We start from the raw sequence: 20,723 nt of genomic DNA, 5'->3' as shown, positions 1-20,723 counted from the left end.
TCAATGTCATGGCCTGCAAATAGTCCGGATCTCAATCCAATTGAAAATCTTTGATGGAAGTTGAAGAAAATGGTCCATGACAAGGCTCCAACCTGCAAAGCTGATCTGGCAACAGCAATCAGAGAAAGTTGAAGCCAGATTTATGAAGAGTACTGTTTGTTACTCATTAAGTCCATGCCTCAGAGACTGCAAACTGTTATTAAAGCCAGAGGTGGTGCAACAAAATACTAGTGATGTATTGGTGTGCTCTTCTGTGTGTTTGTTTTTCATGATTCCATAATTTTTTCCTCAGAATTGAGTGATTCCATAATTTTTTCCCTCTGCTTGGTCTGAAAAAAATTACTTACTGAGTACCACATTTTTAATCTTGATTTCTTTTAGTGTTTCTTAAAGCCATAAAGTTGTCGTTTGAAATGACTTTAGTTTTGTGCCATGTCTGTGATCTGCTTTTTTTCAACAACATTAAACTACTGAATGAACATCCTCCCAGCCCGGTGATTCCATAATTTTTGCCAGGGGTTGTATAAAGAAAGCGCAGCAGCACTCCACTATGGCCAAGTTACATAAAGACAATAAAAATATGATCTAGATTGTATTAATATTTAGTAACCTGTACTTATTTAAAAAAAATGGAGGTTCTTAGCACCTAAATTGGCCAATTAATGTGTGCCCATCAACCATCCCAAGGTGACCTTCTGTCCAGTGGGTACTACTCTGCCTACATGCCTCTCCTGGTACTATAAGCCTACATGGACAAAACATGTCTCTTTTGGGCTAAACCTACAATTTAAATGGGCTTAAAGAATAGAATATATGTCACCTGCTAGTCAAATGGGAGGAGTGCAAGGTCAGGCAGAAGGCAGTTTCAACCTTCTATAGTAAAACTGTATGTAACATAATTTTTTTAAAGTAAGTACAGCTTACTGAATATTAATACAATCTAGATCATATTTTTATTGTCTTTATTGATCTTGGCCATAGTGGAGTGCATGTCAGTCTACTTGTTGCAACAGCTCTCCAAGGTGTGATCACTCCTTTTTAGATGCAGACTAACGAGTAGATCTAATTTGATGCAGGTGTTAGTTTTGGAAATGAAAATTTACAGGGTGATTCCATAATTTTTTCCTCAGAATTGAGTGATTCCATAATTTTTTCCCTCTGTTTGGTCTGAAAAAAATTACCCTTACTGAGTACCACATTTTTAATCTTGATTTCTTTTAGTGTTTCTTAAAGCCCTAAAGTTGCCATTTGAAATTATTTTAGTTTTGTGCCATGTCTGTGATCTGCTTTTTTCAACAACGTTAAACAACTGAATGAACATCCTCCCAGCCCCGTGATTCCATAATTTTTGCCAGAGGTTGTATATATTATGCAGTTTCTGCAGCTGCAACTGTTCACACTTGTGCTGATCCGTTTTCTTGTTACATATACCTACCTAATTATCTATCAGTCTATCTATCTATCTATCTATCTATCTATCTATCTATCTATCTATCTATCTATCTATCCATCTATGTATCAATCATCTATTTATCAATCTATTTATTATCTATCCATACATCTATTTATCTAACTATTATCTATCTATCTATCTATCTATCTATCTATCTATCTATCTAACTGTCTATCTGTATATCTATCTATTATCTATGTATCTGTGTTTATCTATCTATCTATCAATCTATCTATCTGATATTTATCTATCCACATATCTATCTATCTATCTATCTATCTATCTATCTATCTATCTATCTATCTATCTATCTATCAGTCTATCGGTAGATGGATAGATAGTTATATAGCTAGATAAGTTATAGATATATAAATGATAGATAGACAGACAGACTGCTAGATAGATAGATTGCTAGATAAATAATAGATTGATAGATAGATAATAGATAGATGGATAGTTTATAGGGGGAAAAAAATTGACGCAGGGTCCCCCTATAAAATCTAACCAGTAAAGGCTAAACAGACAGCTGTGGGCTGATAGTAATAGCCAGGGAAGGGGCCATGGATACTAGTCCCCTCCGAGGCTAATAATTTCAGCTCTCAGCTGCCCCAGAAAAGGTGTATCCATAAGATGCGCCAAATTTGGCACTTAGTCTCCGCTCTTCCCACTGCTGTGTAGCGGTAATAGGGTTGGGATACATGTCAGCCTTGTATTGGTGGCTGACATGAAGCCCAGTTTAGTAATGGAGCGGCGTCTATAAGACCCCCCCATTACTAATTCTATAGTAAAATTGGAGAAATAAATACACTGCCAGAAAAAAGTCCTTTATTTCAAATAAAAAGCACTCACAATTTTATTTGATTCTTAATTAAGAAAACAAAATACTTACCTAATGCCCATTCCATTGATGCGCTCGTCTCCTGTAACAAAAATAAAATAAAAAAACCCAATATCCCTCACCTGTCCAGATTGTCACACAGCGAACTGGGTCACCTCTAGAACAGTCACTGATGTGACTGTTCTAGAGGACAGCAGGCTATACACTGCCACATGAGTGTAATCACTTCTGTGTCAGTGTACAGGCTGAGCTGCCGACAGAGAGGTCACAGGAGTTCATCAGCTGTTGAACTTGTGTGACCTCACTTACAACACTACTGCTGCATGAGAAATTACCACGCAGCAGTAGTGACATAAGTTAGGTCACACGAATTCATGATGAACTCATCTGACCTCACTCCCGGCAGCTCAGCCTGTACACTGACTGGAGCGATCATGCTCCTGTAAGTGTATAGCAGTTGCTGAATATAGCGGTCACATTTTCTCATGTGGTCGTTATATTCATGAAATTGATGTGGGACACTTGCTATATGGACTATGGCGGACAGCTGAGGATTATGTTGGTTTATTATTTTATCTTTATTACTGGTGACAATGGCTTCGGGGATTAGGTGTATAGTGAGTATATGGTGTTTTTTTTATTTTTTACAGGAAATGAGGGCATTGGGGACAAGGTGAAGGTAAGTGGTAGGTGAGTATAATGTGTTTTTTTATTTGAATATTTTTGTTATTAATTTTAACATTTTTTTTCTCTACTTTCAGCACAGGCGACGCTGACAAGAGACTACTGCTCCCATCCAGCAGTGCCTGTGCTCACTATTTCCTATGACAGCAGGCGCTGGCTGATGGTAGTAGCCAGCGCATATGACCCCCCGGTAAGCTTTTTATCGTGGGTCACTGTTACAGCTGTGGGATCATGCTGACATCTGTTAGAATGGTCCCTCAGCGCCCTGACCACGAATGCGATAACCATGTACCACCGATCAGAGCCTGTTTTTCCTGTGCTGTCATGCAGATGACAGTGCTGGAAACACCCTAACCCAACCAGGTATAGGTCCGCACCGAACACCAACTGCCCGAACAATAGGTGTTCTGTATGGACCTATACCTGGCTTCAGTGCGGCGCAGCTCAGATGATTCACAAATCAGAATCAAATGAGCTTATTACAGGGACCCTAGCACTCGAGCACCACGCAATACTCGGCACTGCTCGATACTCGATCAAGCACCCCAATGCTTGGGCGAGTACCGATCAGTGCCGAGCACGCTCGTCCATCACTACTGATTATTAATAGTGATGAGCGAGCATGCTCGCTACTGCTCGGTACTCGCCCGAGCATCACACTGCTCGACATGCTTGGCGACTATTTCTGAGGTGCTCGGGTCCCCGCCCTGCATGTTTGGTGCTCTTTAGAGAGCCAATGAACATGCAGGGATTGCTTGCCACGCACTGTAATGCCGTAGCCATGTTGGTTGTGGCATTACAGTGATTGGCTGACCTCATAGTGTCATCGGGTCTATATAAGACCTGGTGACCCTATGCTCCTCACAGTCTATCCCGGAAACAGGCAGAGTAGGGAGAGGTGCTGCTGTGTGAGGGACAGACTTGGCGGTGTAATAGTTAGATATAGGTAGTGGTATTCCAGGAGTATATATATATCCATCTGAACTAACAGTCCTTCTGAGGACTAATCCAGCTGCATATATTCAGTGGTGATAGCAGGAGTTAGGCACACAAGCAGGCTGGGTTTGTGGCAGTATATACAGCACAAAAGGGTCCATTGCATGTTCTGTCTGCACCTGCTGTTACAGATATCTGAAGACATAGCCCCAGATATCAGGGGTCAGAGCTAATTTTTTTTTTATCTTAATCCTGATTATTTTCTAAAAAAGTAATAGTGTCCAACATTTTACTGCTCAATTTTCTTGTTAGCACTGCAGAATACAGCCATATCTTTCCCATCATCAGACGTGATCCCATATTACAGCGATAAAAATCCAGACATTTGCAGTGTGTCAGTGAAGCTATTCACACATGGTCGCTGTGAATAATAGGAAACTACAAGCCCGCTATTTAAAACCGTGGGCGTTCGTCAGACGTATCACATATAACTGCGGTACAAATCCAGCCATTTGTAGCGACTGTGGAAAATATTGTCCTGCATTTAAAATGGACAAGGCGTGTGGCAAGGGATGGGAAAGTGGACGTGATGCTGATGATGCATGCAGAGGCCAAGGCCGTGGGCAAGCTGAAATTGTGCCACAACAAACACCCACATCTCGTCGCCTTACCTTCCTGTCCCAATTGCTAGGGGACCGCAGCACACCACTATTGAACCCAGATCAGTGTCAAAAGGTTGTTGGTTGGATAGCAGATAATGCTCCTTGTCACTTTGCCACCACCACCACCACCCTGTCATACACACGGTCAAGTCTCAGTAGCCGTGAGTCTAGAACAAATATTCCTCACCCTGATCCTCCTTCCTCCCACCATGCCGAGTGCCTCGAGACAACTGATCCCACACTTGGACACTCCGAAGAGCTGTTCACTTTTGATTTTATAGATTCGGGCCTCTTGCCCGGCCAGCTTCAAGTGGGGCATGAGGAGATCACATGTAGCAATGCCCAAATATTTGAGCAGCCACAGTCACACGAAGGCGATGGTAGGAAAGTGCAATTACTGTTGCAAGAGGTGGATGAATGTGATGAGACACAATTGCCAGAAAGTCACGAGGAGGACCAGGGTGCGGAAGTGTAAGACGTGGTGGACGATGAAGTCACTGACCCAACCTGGCAGCGCGAGGACAGCAGCACACAGGGGGAGAGAGGAGTTGCACCACAACAGGTAGGAACAAGCAGTGTGGTGGCCACAGACACAAGGCGGGAAAGCATTCCCCGCAACACCAACACGACGGAAGTTGCCAGTACAATGGTTAGGTCTTCCAGAGTCTGGATCTTTTTTTAAAGACTCTGCAGATAATGCCAAAAAGGCCATTTACACCATCTGCCAGGCCGGCATCAGCAGGGGTAGCAAAACTAGCACTCTCACCACCACCAGCATGACCAGGCACATGACAGCAAAGCATCTGACTAAGTGAGATGAACGCCAGGATCCAGAAACAGTGTCTGCGGGTGACATCACTGCTTGTTCCGCTGTTATGCGTGCACGCCAATCCCCTGTCCATGGCCCATGCTAAGATTCCTTCTGCCTTGCACACTCTCAACTAGCACCATCAGCAACCACGTCCTTCTCCCAGCGCTGCGTTCAGTTGTCCCTACCCGCCCGTGGAACGCAAGTGAAAATACGCAGCCAACGCCCCACAGGCCACACTACTAAATTCACACATTTTGCCAATGCTTGCACTCGAAATGTTGCCTTTTAGGCTCGTGGAGACGGAAGCTTTCCGCAACCTAATGGCGGCGGCCGTCCCTTGGTACTCGGTCCCCAGCCGGGACGGTACATCTCGCTGATGGCACACTGGGTTAATATAGTGGAAGCTGGGACCCAGTCGGACCTTGGGACGGAACATGTCCTCCCGACGCCGAGGATTGCGGGCCCTGGGTCAATCAGGTTTGCCCCCACATTCTACAGCTCCTGCACCTCCTTCTCCTCTTTTTCAGCCTCCATCTCCGAAATGACCACATCAGTCAAAGCTGGAAGCACTGCTGCACTTCCTCAGCCAAGCGGCAACAGGCTGTGATGAAGCTAATATGCTTAGGTGACAAACCTCACACTGTTGAAGAGTTGTGGACAGCTCTGAAAGAGCAAGCAGATATGTGGCTGTCACCCCTGAACCTACAGCAAGGCATGGTCGTGTGTGACAATGGCCGGAACCTAGTAGCGGCTCTGAAGCGAGGCAAGCTCATACACGTACCATGCCTGGCCCATGTGCTTAACCTCGTGGTTCAGTGGTTTCTCAAAATCTACCCAGATCTGCCGGATCTGCTTGTCAAAGTACGCCGCATGTGTGCCCATTTTAGAAAGTGAGCTCCAGCTTCCACCGCCCTGGCCGTGCTTCAGCAATGTTTGCAGCTTCCAGCTCACCAACTGGTGTGTGATGTCCCCATGTGTTGGAACTCAACGTTGCATATGTTGGGAAGGATTTGTGAGCAGCACAGGGCAGTTGGTGAGTACCAGCTTCAAAACCTTCATCGGTATTCAGGTCAGCCTCCGCAGATAAGACTTCAAGAGTGGGCACGGATGTCAGACATCTGTGCCGTCCTCCAAAACTTTGAGGACTCCACCAAGATGGTGAGCAGCGATGATGCCATAATTAGCGTCACCATCCTGCTTCTCTGTCTTCTGAAATGATCGCTGCTCACAATTAAAGAGGAGGCATTGCAGGCGGAGCACGATGAGATAGAGCAAGGAACCATATAGGGTAATTCCACACAGCCCAGCCTCATCTCATCCCAATGTGGATTGGGTGACAATGAGGATGAGAAGGAGGAGGAAGAACAAGGGCTAGTTTCCTGCGCTATAGACAGTACTACCCACACAGCTGTCATACCGTCTATTCAGCATGGATGGCCTGAGGAGAGGGAGGAGGCGGAGGATGAGGTGGAGAGCATGGTCAGTCGTCCTCTTGGTGAGGACATGGAAGTCTTACCTGTTAGCAGTCTGGCACACATGGCTGACTTTATGTTACGCTGCCATTCCTGTGACCCTCGCGTTCTTCAAATTTTGGGTGACAGTCATTACTGGTTGGTGACACTTCTAGACCCACTTTACAAGGAGAACTTTCTATCTCTTATTCCCGTGGCGGACAGGTCTACTAAAATGGGGCAGTGCCAGAAGGCCCCCCTTATGCTAATTATTAAAAAAATTCCCATCTGAAAACGATGGCGGCTGAGGTCACAGTTCGTTGGACAACCAAGGAGTACAAGCGAGAGAGATACGAATACGATCCGGCAGAGGCAGGGGGACACTGTCAAAGGTCTGGGAGAGTTTTTTCAGACCCTCCCATCCACAGGCCCTGATGCACGGGGTACTCTCACAAGGTGGGATAATTTTACGAAGATGCTGAAGGAGTTACCTTGCCGATTGTACCAATGTCATCCGTGATTCCTCTGTGCCTTATAATTATTGGGTATCCAAGCTGGACATGTGGCATGAACTGGCTCTCTACGCCTTGGAGGTCCAGGATTGCCCTGCTGCTAGCGTTTTGTCAGAGCGGGTTTTTAGTGCCGCTGGGGGAATTATAACTGATGGGCACATCCACCTGTCAACTAAAAATGCTGACAGGCTGACTCATATGAAAATGAACAAAGGCTGGATTGGGCCAGACTTCTCAACACCACCGAATGATAGCAGCGCAACATAAACTCAAATCCAGTGTCTTCTTTTTTGGGAGGTCTATTCCCATGCACCTCTTCACACCCAGACATGGGTATACGCTTCCTGATTTTGTCTATTTTCGGTTGTCCTCCTCCTTCTCCTCATCCTCATCCTCCACCACCATATCACCAGGTTGACCATGATGCAAGACCCACCTAATTTTTTTAAGGGTGTTTATGATGCCCTTAGGAAATGTTTGTTATACAGTATGTTCATGTATACCCCCCAGGGGTAAATGTTTTTCAGCCCATGCACTTAGTGCATGGTCATTACAAGTATAGGAGACCCGCTTCTTTCTAATGGGATCATTTATTTAATGAGGCCCTCCTCTAAGTCTCTTCCAAAGGGCATTGGAGTCCGTCCAAATTTTTGCCAGTCCTTGCAGTCACTGTATACGCAATAACAGTATGGGAGACCCGCTCCTTTATAAAGGGAACATTATTTTTACTGAGACCCTCCTCTATGACCCTTCAAAGGGGTATTGGGATGCGTCCAAATTTTTAGCAGCCCTTGCATTCACCGCATAAGCAATAGCAGAATGGGAGACCCACTTACTGATAATGGGAACATTTTTTTCATGAGGCCCTTCTCTACGTCTCTTCCAAGGGACAATGGAGTGCCTCCAAATTTTTAGCATCCGTTGCAGTCACTGCATTTGCAATAACTGTATAGCTGAACCGCACCTTTATAATGGCAGAAAAAGAAAGGGAAAAATCAGCTCACCCAACTAGAAGATAAAAAGCACGGAGCCAGGAGTGCTACCAGACGAACAATGAGGAACCAGGAAGATCCAGCTGAACAAATCTTCTAAAATCCATATTTTATTGGGTCATACAAAAAATATTGCATTGCTATGCAATAATTAAGAACTTTTAGTTCGAAACGCGTTTGCTGTTCTTCTCCAAGGTGGACTTTTAAAATGTTTTTTGTATGACCCAATAAAATATGGATTTTAGAAGATTTGTTCAGCTGGATCTTCCTGGTTCCGCACCTTTATAATGGGAACATTTTGTTACTGAGGCTCACCTCTATGTGTCTTCAAATTGGTATTGTTTTTTTTCCTACATTTAGGCTGCTGTTGCAGTCACTGCATATGCAATAACTGTATAGCAGAACCGCTCTTTATAATGGGAACATTTTGTTGTGGAGGCCCTCCTGTATGTGTCTTTAAATTGGTATTGGGGTTATTCCTAAATTTAGGCAGCCACCGCAGTCACTGCAAACACAATAACTGTATAGCAGAACTGCTCCTTTCTAATGGCAACATGTTGTTGCTGAGGCCTTCCTCTATGTGTCTTTAAATTGGTATTGGGGTATTTCCCAAATTTATGCAACTCTTGCAGTCATTGAATTGGCATTACCACTATAGGAGACCCTCTCCTTTATAATGGGAACATTTTTTTTACTGAGGCCCTCCTCTATGTCTCTTCAAAGGGGTATTGGGGTGCTTCCAAATTTTTGGCAGCCCTTGCAGTCACTGCATATGCAATAACAGTATAGGAGACCCATTCTTTAATAATGGAAACAACAAAGCATAGTCGGCTGATGGCCCGCTAACAATAGTGAGGGCTGAATGCTGGCCCTTTAAGAATCGTAAGGGCCGTCTGATGGCCCTATAAAAATAGGCTTTGTGACTTTCAGAGTCCCTCCTTCATAAATGAAACAGGATATGTCTGATCATGTCTTGCACACCACATGGGAAGATAAGGTAGTAAAATATTAAAATTACATTTACTGGTAAATGTATTTTTCACCATTTTGGTTTAGTTTTTTTTTTCTTTATTGTGAGTACGTAAAAGTGGCGTAATACTCTGACAACATTGTTCACAGCTGTGACCTGGGGGTCAGAGATGCTTCTAGGGGTTGTCCCCATGCTGTTCCCATGTAATTTCAGCCCTGTTCCCATCGATTCCAGCAATTTTTAGGCCCTCTGCAGACCGCCGGGGAGAGCCGCCGGAAAAATGCTCGAGTTTCCCATAGACTTACATTGGGCTCGTTACTCGGTCCGAGCACTCGAGTATTCCAATTTGCTTGACTCGAGCAACGAGTACCCGAGCATTTTAGTGCTCGCTCATCACTAATTATTAATTCTTCATTGTACTTTTCTAGAAATATTTATTGTACACTGGACATCACATATTACTTTGATGACTCATCTTATACAAGGAACGTTATTATTTGAAGATTTTCTGCCTGCTCAATAAAATATTCTATGTAATATGATTTATCTATGGAAACATCACCCTGAATATGTCCAAACTCATCTGATCTCAAACGCTAAGCAGGGTTGGGGCCTGGTTAGTACTTGGATGGGAAATCGCCTGTGAATACCAAGTGCTGTTTGTGATGTATATTACTATTTCCCCTTTTGGCTATTATAATTGATCCCTTTATGCTCAGTTTCTATAGGTAATTTGTACACTATGTAGTTAATTTTTATAATGATGGCGGAACGATACAATTTATGGAGGTTGTCAACTACTTTAACATTGATTACTTATCCTTAGGATAGGTCATCAATGTCTGATCGGTCGGGATCCGCCAGCCTGAAATATCAACTTGCGGAGCTGCTCCGTCTTCTGATAATGGCCGCCGCAGGGTACTACACATCCTCCTCCTATTGATCTGAATAGGAGGCGGATGTGCAGTATCTTGCCTGGGCCGCTATCAATAGATGGAACAGCTCAGCAAGTGAGTTCTTCAGTCCGATGGCCCCTCCGCCGACACTGGTAATTGCTGATCGGCTGGGGTGGGGGGGTGGCGGGTGTCAGATATTGATGACCTATCCTAAGGATTGACCGTCAATGCTAAAGTAGTGGACCACTGCTTTAAGCCCTTTTGTGTCACTTCTATCTCCTCATAGATTGTAAGCTTGCAAGCAGGGTCTTCACTCCACTTGACAACTGTTGAATTATGCGTTACACTGTAATTTGTTATTTTGTTTATGTACATGAATTTTGTTCACTGTACCTGTTCTCCCTGATTTGAAAAAGTTCTGCAGAATATGTTGGCGCTATAGAAATTCAATTATTATCATCTGAGAGAATCAGGTCAATTATGCAAATCCCACTCTGAACAGAATGTGATTATAGTATGATCTGATTCTCTCGGATGAGGAGAAGATGGAGAAAAAAATTCCATTCTGTCAGTTTGTGGAACTCAAACTGCACTCAGATGTCATCTGAATGCAGTCTGATGTTTTCCATGGACTCACTGACTTGCATGGCTCATTGTGATCCAAATATCATATCAAAGTCTGGTATGTTGCGTTTTTTTCCCAGGACCAGCTCTGTCCAAGAAGAAAATCTTATATGTGCATGGCCCCATAGAATAACATAGGTCCGAGTGCGATCCAATGTTTTGTTCTTTTTGCACGTGGACCGAAAATACGCCCATGTTCATGAGCTGTTAAGAGGAAAAATTTAAAGTGATAAGGGGCCTACTAGGACTCTGTCACCCAAAGGCCTGTATAAACCAGGTGCCATGCCCTACTGGTGCCATGGTGCCATCAGTAGGGCACCCAAAGATCATACTTTTATCACTTAGGGCTCGTTTAGGCAAGCTTAGAATCAGTTCTCCATGGATCGTATACAGTGAGCATGTGGTCCCATTGATTTTCTTTTGGACTAATGGTCTGTGTGGAAAAAATCTTAGCATGCACTACTTTGGTCCATTTTATGGGCCAGAACAATTCATGCAATATAAAGTTAAACATCTGCAATGCCAATGAGCACCTAGAGCTGCGATAGCAGACACCTCTGTAACTTGCGGATGCAATTGTCCTAATCTCTAATATGGCCATCTTAAGCTGACCTTATCCTTTGAATAGGTCCTAAATGGTATTTGTGAGGTTCCTGCTTTAACCACCAGGATTTGGTCGCGACTGCCACACACTTGCCACAGTTCCCCCTATAGCTATGCTCCTGAACCTGAGAATTCAATGTGTTTAAATTTCCATCAGCAAATCTGTGCCTATGTTTAAGGAGCAATGCAGCTTTCACCTGACTAGCTGATTGGGGTACCACAATGGCACAGCATGCAGCCTTCATATTGCATTATTCCTATACACCCACTTGCAGGGATTCCAACAATAGACGTATATTAGGGAATTGCTACTTAAAGCTCGAACTGTGAGAGCAGTTACAATGGAAATAAAAATTGGAGCTTTTTGAAATAATGCTTTTGATATTAATATTATTACAGTTATTCCCTTAATTCTAAAACTTTCCATTATGGTTTGAGCATGGAACATTGTTCTGGCTCTGGTCGAATTAGCAGCTCCGTACTGAAGGCATAGAGCGTCTTTGTTTGTGGAGAGTTTATCTGCTAGTTATGTGAGCTATCTGGTAAATGTTGTAAAAACTAGAGTCCTGTTACAGAACAGAGCTTATTAATCGACTTTAAAAATCAGCCCTCGTTTCAGAATGCGTTGAGTGTTTTGAGGTGAGCAACCAAGTCAAACAATAGCAATTGTCGTGTATGCACTGTTAAAGCAATAAAATGTGGATTCCTTATGTAGGTCCAAATGTAACAGCTGGATTTAGCTTTATGAAGCATGGAAAATAGTTCCCATCTGGAAGTTGATGTTGAATAAAGTTGCAACAGTAAGACAGCATCTTATATGAAGCATTTATTCATTTCCAGCACAATCCCAGGCTGTTACTTGTATTTTACTGGTATTTCCTCTAGGGAATTGCAGTGAAATCTGAAGCATATCCCATCTCTCTGTAGTGCTTGGGCATTGTGTGAAAAATATTCATGAAAATCACAAATGCAATAGACAATATTTTTTTGTTTGTGTTTTACATAACTACCAATATTTTTAAGGATTTTTTTTTTACTGTGAACATATGACAGAATATAAAAATCAGGGTTCTTTTTCTTTCTACAGAAGTTATATACATCTGTGGGCTTTGTTCTGTTTTATTGATTTTCTTATAAAAGTGAGACAGAACTTTTATATGGATAAAACTCTTTGGTAGAATCACCTAGAGTGATTCTCGGTTCAGATTGTATGATGAACAAAAGCTTATATACATGACTGGGATTACTGGAGTGTTTGAATGAAAGAGGTTATACTTAGAATTTGGAAAGCAATTGAGTGACCTTAGGTAGATAAAGTACATAAAAAGCACGCTATACATCCTATGGAGGTCAAACACGTTAAAACGGTTATGGCATAGTAAAAGGCTTAGACTTATTTTCTTTATCTATATTCCGAAGAAGTTGCAACTGAAAACAAATAAAGTTGAGTGACAGACACCCATGGGGCTACTATGAAGAAGTAGAAAAATAAAAGAGACATTGGGTTATTAGGTCGAGCTTCAGTCATTGTACAGTCATGGCCGAAAGTGTTGGCACCCTTGAAATTGTTTCAGAAAATGAAGTATTTCTCCCTGAAAATTATTGCAATTACACATGTTTTGTTATACATGTTTATTTCCTTTGTGTGTATTGGAACAACACAAAAAAAACAGTGAAAAAGGCAAATTGGACATAATTTCACACAAAACTCTGAAAATGGGCCAGAAAAAAATTGTTGTCACCTTCCCAAAATTGTGAGTAAACAATTTTGTTTCAAGCATGTGATGCTCGTTCAAATTCTCCTATGGCAAATAACAGGTGTGGGCAACATGAAAATCACAACTGAAACCAGTTAAAAAGGAGATAAGTTGACTCAGTCTTTGCATTGTGTACTGTGTGTGCCACACAAAGCATGGAGAACATAAAGAGGAGAAGAGAGCTGTCTGGAAACTTGAGAACCAAAATTGTTGAAAAATAGCAACAATCTCCAGGTTACAAGTCCATCTCCAGAGATCTTGTTGTTCCTTTGTTCACGGTGCACAACATAATCAAGAAATTTACAACCCATGGCACTGTAACTAATCTCTGTGGATGGCAGAGAAAAATTGATGAAATGTTGCAATGCAGGGTAGTTCGGATAGTGGATAAGCAGTCCCAATTAAGTTACAAAGAATTTTAAGCTGTCCTGCAGGTTCAGGGTGCATCAGTGTCAGCGCAAACTATCTGTCGACATTTGAATGAAATGAAATGCTATTGCAGGAGACCAAGGAGGACATCACTGCTGACACAGAGACATACAAAATATAGACTGTAGTTTGCCAAAATGTACACAAGTAAGCCAAAATTCTTCTGGGAAAGAGTTTTTTGGACAGATTAGACCAAGATAGAGCTTTTTCGTAAAGCACATCATTTTACTGTTTACCAAAAATGGAAAGAGGCCTACAAAGAAAAGAACACAGTACCTAAAGTCAAATATGGTGGAGGTCCAAAGATGTTTTGAGGTTCTTTTGCTGCCTCTGGCACTGTAGGCCTTGACTGTATGCAAGGCATCATGAAATCTGAAGACTACCAAAGGATTTTGGGTCACAATGTAGTGCCCAGTGTCAGAAAGCTGGGTTTGCTTCATAGGTCATGGTTCTTCCAGCAGGACGAACTCAGGCCCCCTTGAGTTAATACTTTGTAGCGCCACCTTTTGCTGCGATTACAGCTGCAAGTCGCTTGGGGTATGTCTCTATCAGTTTTGCACATCAGGAGGCTGAAATTCTTGCCCATTCTTCCTTGCAAAACAGCTCAAGCTCATTGAGGTTGGATGGAGGGCATTTGTGAACAGCAGTTTTCAGCTCTTTCCACAGATTCTCGATTGGATTCAGGTCTGGACTTTGACTTGGCCATTCTAACACCTGGATACGTTTATTTTTGAACCATTCCATTGTAGATTTTGCTTTATGTTTGGGATCATTGTCTTGTTGGAAGATAAATCTCCGTCCCAGTCTCAGGTCTTTTGCAAACTCCAACAGGTTTTCTTCCAGAATGGTCCTGTATTTGGCTCCGTCTATCTTTCCATCAATTTTAACCATCTTCCCTGTCCCTGCTGAAAAAAAGCAGGCCCAAACCATGATGCTGCCACCACCATGTTTGACAGTGGGGATGGTGTTTTCAGGGTACTGAGCTGTGTTGCTTTTACACCAAACATATCGTTTTGCATTGTGGCCAAAAAGTTCAATTTTGGTTTCATCTAACCAGAACACCTTATTCCACATGTTTGGTGTGTCTCCCAGGTGGCTTGTGGCAAGCTTCAAACAAGACTTTTTATGAATATCTTTGAGAAATGGCTTTCTTCTTGCCACTCTTCCATAAAGGCCAGATTTGTGCAGTGTACGACTGATTGTTGTCCTATGGACAGACTCTCCCACCTCAGCTGTAGATCTCTGCAGTTCATCCAGAGTGATCTTGGGCCTTTTGGCTGCATCTCTGATCAGTCTTCTCCTTGTTCGAGATGAAAGTTTAGAGGGACAGCCGGGTCTTGGTAGATTTGCGATGGTCTGATACTCCTTCCATTTCAATATGATCGCTTGCACAGTGCTCATTGAGAAGTTTAAAACTTGGGAAATCTTTTTGTATCCAAATCCAGCTTTAAACTTCGCCACAACAGTATCTCGGACCTGCCTGGTGTGTTCCTTGGTCTTCATGATGCTCTCTGCACTTGAAACAGAACCCTGAGCCTATCACAGAGCAGGTGTATTTATAGGGAGACTTGATTACACACAGGTGGATTCTATTTATCATTCATCATTCACCAGTCACTTAGGAGAACATTGGATCATTCAGAGATCCTCACTGAACTTCTGGAGTGAGTTTGCTGCACTGAAAGTAAAGGGGCCGAATAATATTGGACGCCCCACTTTTAATTTGTTAAAAAAGTTTAAAATATCCAATAAATTTCGTTCCACTTCACGATTGTGTCCCACTTGTTGTTGATTCTTTCCAGAAAAATAGAATTTTATATGTTTATGTTTTAAGCCAGAAATGTAGCAAAAGTTAGAAAAGTTCAAGGGGGCCAAATACTTTCACAATGCACTGTATAGTGCCCGCATCAATATAAATTAAATCCTATGTAATAGCCTCAATGTAAGCCTGTACAAAGAGCCCATAAGTACAATTAACAGCATATGTATGTCAGTATAGGTTATCAATGTATAAATGCAACATCTACTTACAGTCCAAATTCAGTATTTAGTCCACATGCCAAGTATCTGCACCTACAAGCTTATTTTGAGGCTACTACACAGGATTTAATTTACAGTATATTGATTTGGGCACTTGCACTTTAGCCTGATCCTGAACAGAGAACTCATCTCCTATATATACCTATATATACTCAGTCATTTACAAATTCATGCATATTTCCATATTGTCTTTGTTACCTGAGGGATTCCCTGCTTATTTTTAACTGTAAAAATTGTATGTATTTATTTTCAATAAAAATTGTATTTTTTAAATTTCCTGAAGGATATGTCTCTTCATAACCTGAAGTTATTTTCCTCAGGCAGTGTTTGGATATTGTGGCCAGCAATGAGTCTGGATCTAAATCCCATTGAATACCTGTGGAGAGATCCTTAAAATTGCTGTTAGGAGAAGGCGCCTTCAAGTATGAGAGACCTGGAGCAGTTTGCAAAAGAAGAGTGGTCCAAAACTCCAGTTGAGAGTTGTAAGAAGCTGGTTGCTGATTATAGGGAGAGATTGATTGCAGTTATTTATTCCAAAGGGTGTGCAACCAAATATTAAGTTGAGGGAGTCAACAATTATATCCAGCCCATTTTTTTGGGTTTTGTGTGAAATTATTTCCAATTTGCCCTTTTTCTCAGTTTCTTTTGTGTTGATCCAATACACACAAAGGAAATAAACGTGTGTAACAAAACATGTGCAATTGAAATAATTTTCTGGGAAAAATACTTCATTTTCTGGAACAATTTCAAGTGTATCAATACTTTCGGCCACGACTATAAATAGTGGTCGTATTTAGGGCTCATTAAGAAATCAGTGATTTTTCTCATGTGCAAAAAAAGGTATGTGCTTCTGATTAGAGTTTCATCAGCATTTGTTCCGTGTGTCAGTCCATCAGAGTTTGGTCAGAGTTTCTTGAGCTTTTCTTGGATAAAAAAAAGAACTGATGGATGTTTCTCAAGCTTCTCCTATCAAACCATACGTGAAAAACGGAAATCGCATGGATGGTATCCAAGTGCTGTCTGATTTTTTCACGAACCCATAGACTTGCATTGGCAATATTGATCTGAGTTGCGGATAAAAATTGGTAATGTCTCCATTACTTTGTGTGGACCCATCTGTCTGCAAAAATACATGGACATGTGAACAGCTCCATAGACTAATAGGTGTGAGTTCTATCTGTGAAAAGCACGGATGCAATTTGTAAGAAAAAAACTGAAGATTGAAAGAGGTCAAATATTTTAAACTGTTTTTAAAGGAGTAAAAGTCAAAACATTTTGAAATATTTATCAACCCTAGCTAAAGGGCGTGTAGGGAAAGAAAAGTCAAATCTGGACCCTGAAGATTACATAGACTTCAAATCCCCTCTAACACATAAGTCACGAAAAGCTGGTGTTCTAAATGGCATTTGGTATGTGTGGGAACTAGAGATGAGCGGTGTTCGACTAGAACTGTTCGCCAATCTCAAATTCGAGCTGTTTTGGGCGGTGTTCGAGTTGTTCGACGAACCCGAACGATTTGCAAAAAATTCGGCTGTTCGAGGTTATGTTCGATAACTGTTCGTGCACCAAAAGCGTGTCCTGCATGTCTGGTGCTATTTAGAGCACCAATCATGCAGGGATTGTCTGCCACTCACTGTAATGCCACAGCCATGGTGGTTGTGGCATTACAGTGATTGCCCAAATCGATGGGAACTGTGCTCACAGTGAAACACGAAAAGCCGGCAATTCAGCAGCGGCATACACCGGTACCCGACAATTTAGAACCGAAAGAATAGAGCATCACACATAGATTAGATAGATATAAACATGTCAGCCACATATATACGAAGTACAGTGAAAGTGCTGCTTACTGTACTTGTCATTTAGCGTAAAGGATTTATCAAAAAAAATAATAGTGTTTTCATGCACCGTCTCTTTAAAAAAGCCGGCCGGCAATTCAGCAGCGGTACCCGACAATTTAGAATAGAAGGAATAGAGAATCACACATAGATTAGATAGATAGAAACATGTCAGTCACATATATATGAAGTACAGTGACAGTGTTGATTACTGTACTTGTCATTTAGTGTAAAGGATTTATCAAAAAAAATAATAGTGTTTTCATGCACCGTCTCTTTAAAAAAGCTGGCCGGCAATTCAGCATCTGTACCCAACAATTTAGAATAGAAGGAATAGAGAATCACACATAGATTAGATAGATAGAAACATGTCAGTCACATATATATGAAGTACAGTGACAGTGTTGCTTACTGTACTTGTCATTTAGTGTAAAGGATTTATTAAAAAAAATAATAGTGTTTTCATGCACCGTCTCTTTAAGAAAGCCTGCCGGCAATTCAGCATCTGTACCCGACAATTTATAACAGACAGAATAGAGCTTCACACATAGATTAGATAGATAGAAACATGTCAGTCACATATATATGAAGTACAGTGATAGTGTTGGTTACTGTACTTGTCATTTAGTATTAAAATAAAGGATTTATTATTAAAAAAATTGGCGTGGGGTTCCCCTTAATTTTAGTCTCTAGCGGAGGTTAAGCAGACAGCTGGGGCAGATGTTTGAAGCCTGGGAAGGGGGTAATACCCACGGAGCTTCCCAGGCTACTAATATCAGCCCCCAGCTGAATACATTACAACACCCAGAATAAAGTCCTTTAATTGAAATAAACACACAATTCTTTATTGTTCTAAATTAAACCATACTTACCGTCACGCCCATTCCAGCTGAAGCCAACGATCTCCTGAAATAAAAGAAAAATAATAAAGCAACATCATCCTTACCTTTCCATGGTTCCCATGACAGCTTCAGCTCTGCTACATCGAGATGACAGGCTGGACCGCAGCAGAACGCTGCCATCCAGCCTGTCATCCCGCAGACACTGAGAAGCGCAGGCTTGCTTGCGCTCCACAGTGTCTCTCTGTGAGGGCATCCAGGTGAGCTGAGTTAATGTCCAATGAACTCGGCTCACCTCATGCACGTCACTGACAGCGTGGGAAAATTCTCCTGCACTCAGCGCTTCAGCGTGGGAGAATTCTCACACTCAAGCGCTGAGTGCAGGAGAATTCTCCCACGCTGTCAGTGACGTGCAGGAGGTGAGCTGAGTTCATTGGACATGAGCTCACCTTATGCACGTCACTGACAGCGTGGGAGAATTCTCCTGCACTCAGCGCTTCAGCGTGAGAATTTTCCCACGCTGTCAGTGACGTGCATGAGGTGCGCCGAGTTCATTGGACATGAACTCGTCTCATCTTTATGCCGTCACAGCCAGACACTGCAGAGCGCAAGCATGCCTGCGCTTCTCAGTGTCTGCGGGATGACAGGCTGGATGGCAGCGTTCTGCTGCGGTCCAGCCTGTCATCTCGATGTAGCAGAGCTGAAGCTGTCGTGGGAACCATGGAAAGGTAAGGATGATGTTGCTTTATTATTTTTCTTTTATTGCAGGAGATCGTTGGCTTCAGCTGGAATGGGCGTGATGGTAAGTATGGTTTAATTTAGAACAATAAAGGATTGTGTCTTTATTTCAATTAAAGGACTTTATTCTGGGTGTTTGTGTTTTCTTTTAACTTTGACTATGGGGTTAGTAATGGGGGTGTCTTATAGACGCCTCTCCATTACTAACCTGGGCTTGATGTCAGCTGGCATTATAAGCTGACATCAACCCCAGCCCTATTACCCCCTGCCACCGCTACAGGGCAGCGTGGAAGAGCGAGGCTAAGTGCCAGAATTGGCGCATCCTATGAATGCGCCATTTCTGGGGCGGCTGACGGCTGGTGTTTCTAGCCTGGGAGGGGGCCAATATTCATGGCTCCCTTCCTGGGCTATTAATATCAGCCCCCAGCTGTCTGCCTAGCCTTTGCTAGCTATTAAATTAGGGGGGACCCCACGTCATTTTTTTGGGGGGGTCCCCCATTTTAATAGCTAGTAAAGGCTATGTATTCAGCTGGGGGCTCATATTAGTAGCCTGGGAAGCTCCGTGGGTATTACCCCCTTCCCAGGCTTCAAACATCTGCCCCAGCTGTCTGCTTAACCTCCGCTAGAGACTAAAATTAAGGGGAACCCCACGCCAATTTTTTTTAATAATAAATCCTTTATTTTAATACTAAATGACAAGTACAGTAACCAACACTATCACTGTACTTCATATATATGTGACTGACATGTTTCTATCTATCTAATCTATGTGTGAAGCTCTATTCTGTCTGTTATAAATTGTCGGGTACAGATGCTGAATTGCCAGCCGGCTTTTTTAAAGAGACGGTGCATGAAAACACTATTATTTTTTTTTAATAAATCCTTTACACTAAATGACAAGTACAGTAAGCAACATTGTCACTGTACTTCATATATATGTGACTGACATGTTTCTATCTATCTAATCTATGTGTGAAGCTCTATTCTGTCTGTTATAAATTGTCGGGTACCGATGCTGAATTGCCGGCCGGCTTTTTTAAAGAGACAGTGCATGAAAACACTATTATATTTTTTAATAAATCCTTTACACTAAATGACAAGTACAGTAAGCAACACTGTCACTGTACTTCATATATATGTGACTGACATGTTTCTATCTATCTAATCTATGTGTGAGGCTCTATTCCTTCTTGTCTAAATTGACGGGTACCGGTGTATGCCGCTGCTGAATTGCCGGCGGCTTTTTTAAAGAAAGCGTCTTCTGAGCAGTTTGTCAGCTTTTGGACACCTTTGAAGGTGTTTTCTATGTGTTTCTATGTGTTTTTGTTTGCCTGCCATTGGTTTTAACGGTGTTCGACGGTGCTCTAAGGTGTTTGACGAACAGTTCGACGAACAGTTCCTCGAACATCCCGGTGTTCGACGAACCGAACCGAACCCGAACACTACGGGGGTGGCTCAACACTAGTGGGAACATTGTATTGATTTTGAATTGAGGCACAAGAGACTTGAATTATTCCTTAAAAGGGTTGTCCACTGCTAGGACAGCCCGGTCTCTATCTGTATGTTTGCCCTCAGTAAAATAACAACACTTTTAATCACCTCCAATGCTAGCACCATTACAACCAGTGTCGGCACTGTCTCTCCCGGGGC

The sequence above is a fragment of the Phyllobates terribilis genome, unplaced genomic scaffold (genome assembly GCF_046119375.1).
Source record: "Phyllobates terribilis strain yellow unplaced genomic scaffold, ASM4611937v1 Scaffold_3__8_contigs__length_932513732, whole genome shotgun sequence".
NCBI classification, from domain to species: domain Eukaryota; kingdom Metazoa; phylum Chordata; class Amphibia; order Anura; family Dendrobatidae; genus Phyllobates; species Phyllobates terribilis.
The sequence above is the reverse complement of the archived record's forward strand: the minus strand, read 5'-3'. Positions refer to the sequence as shown.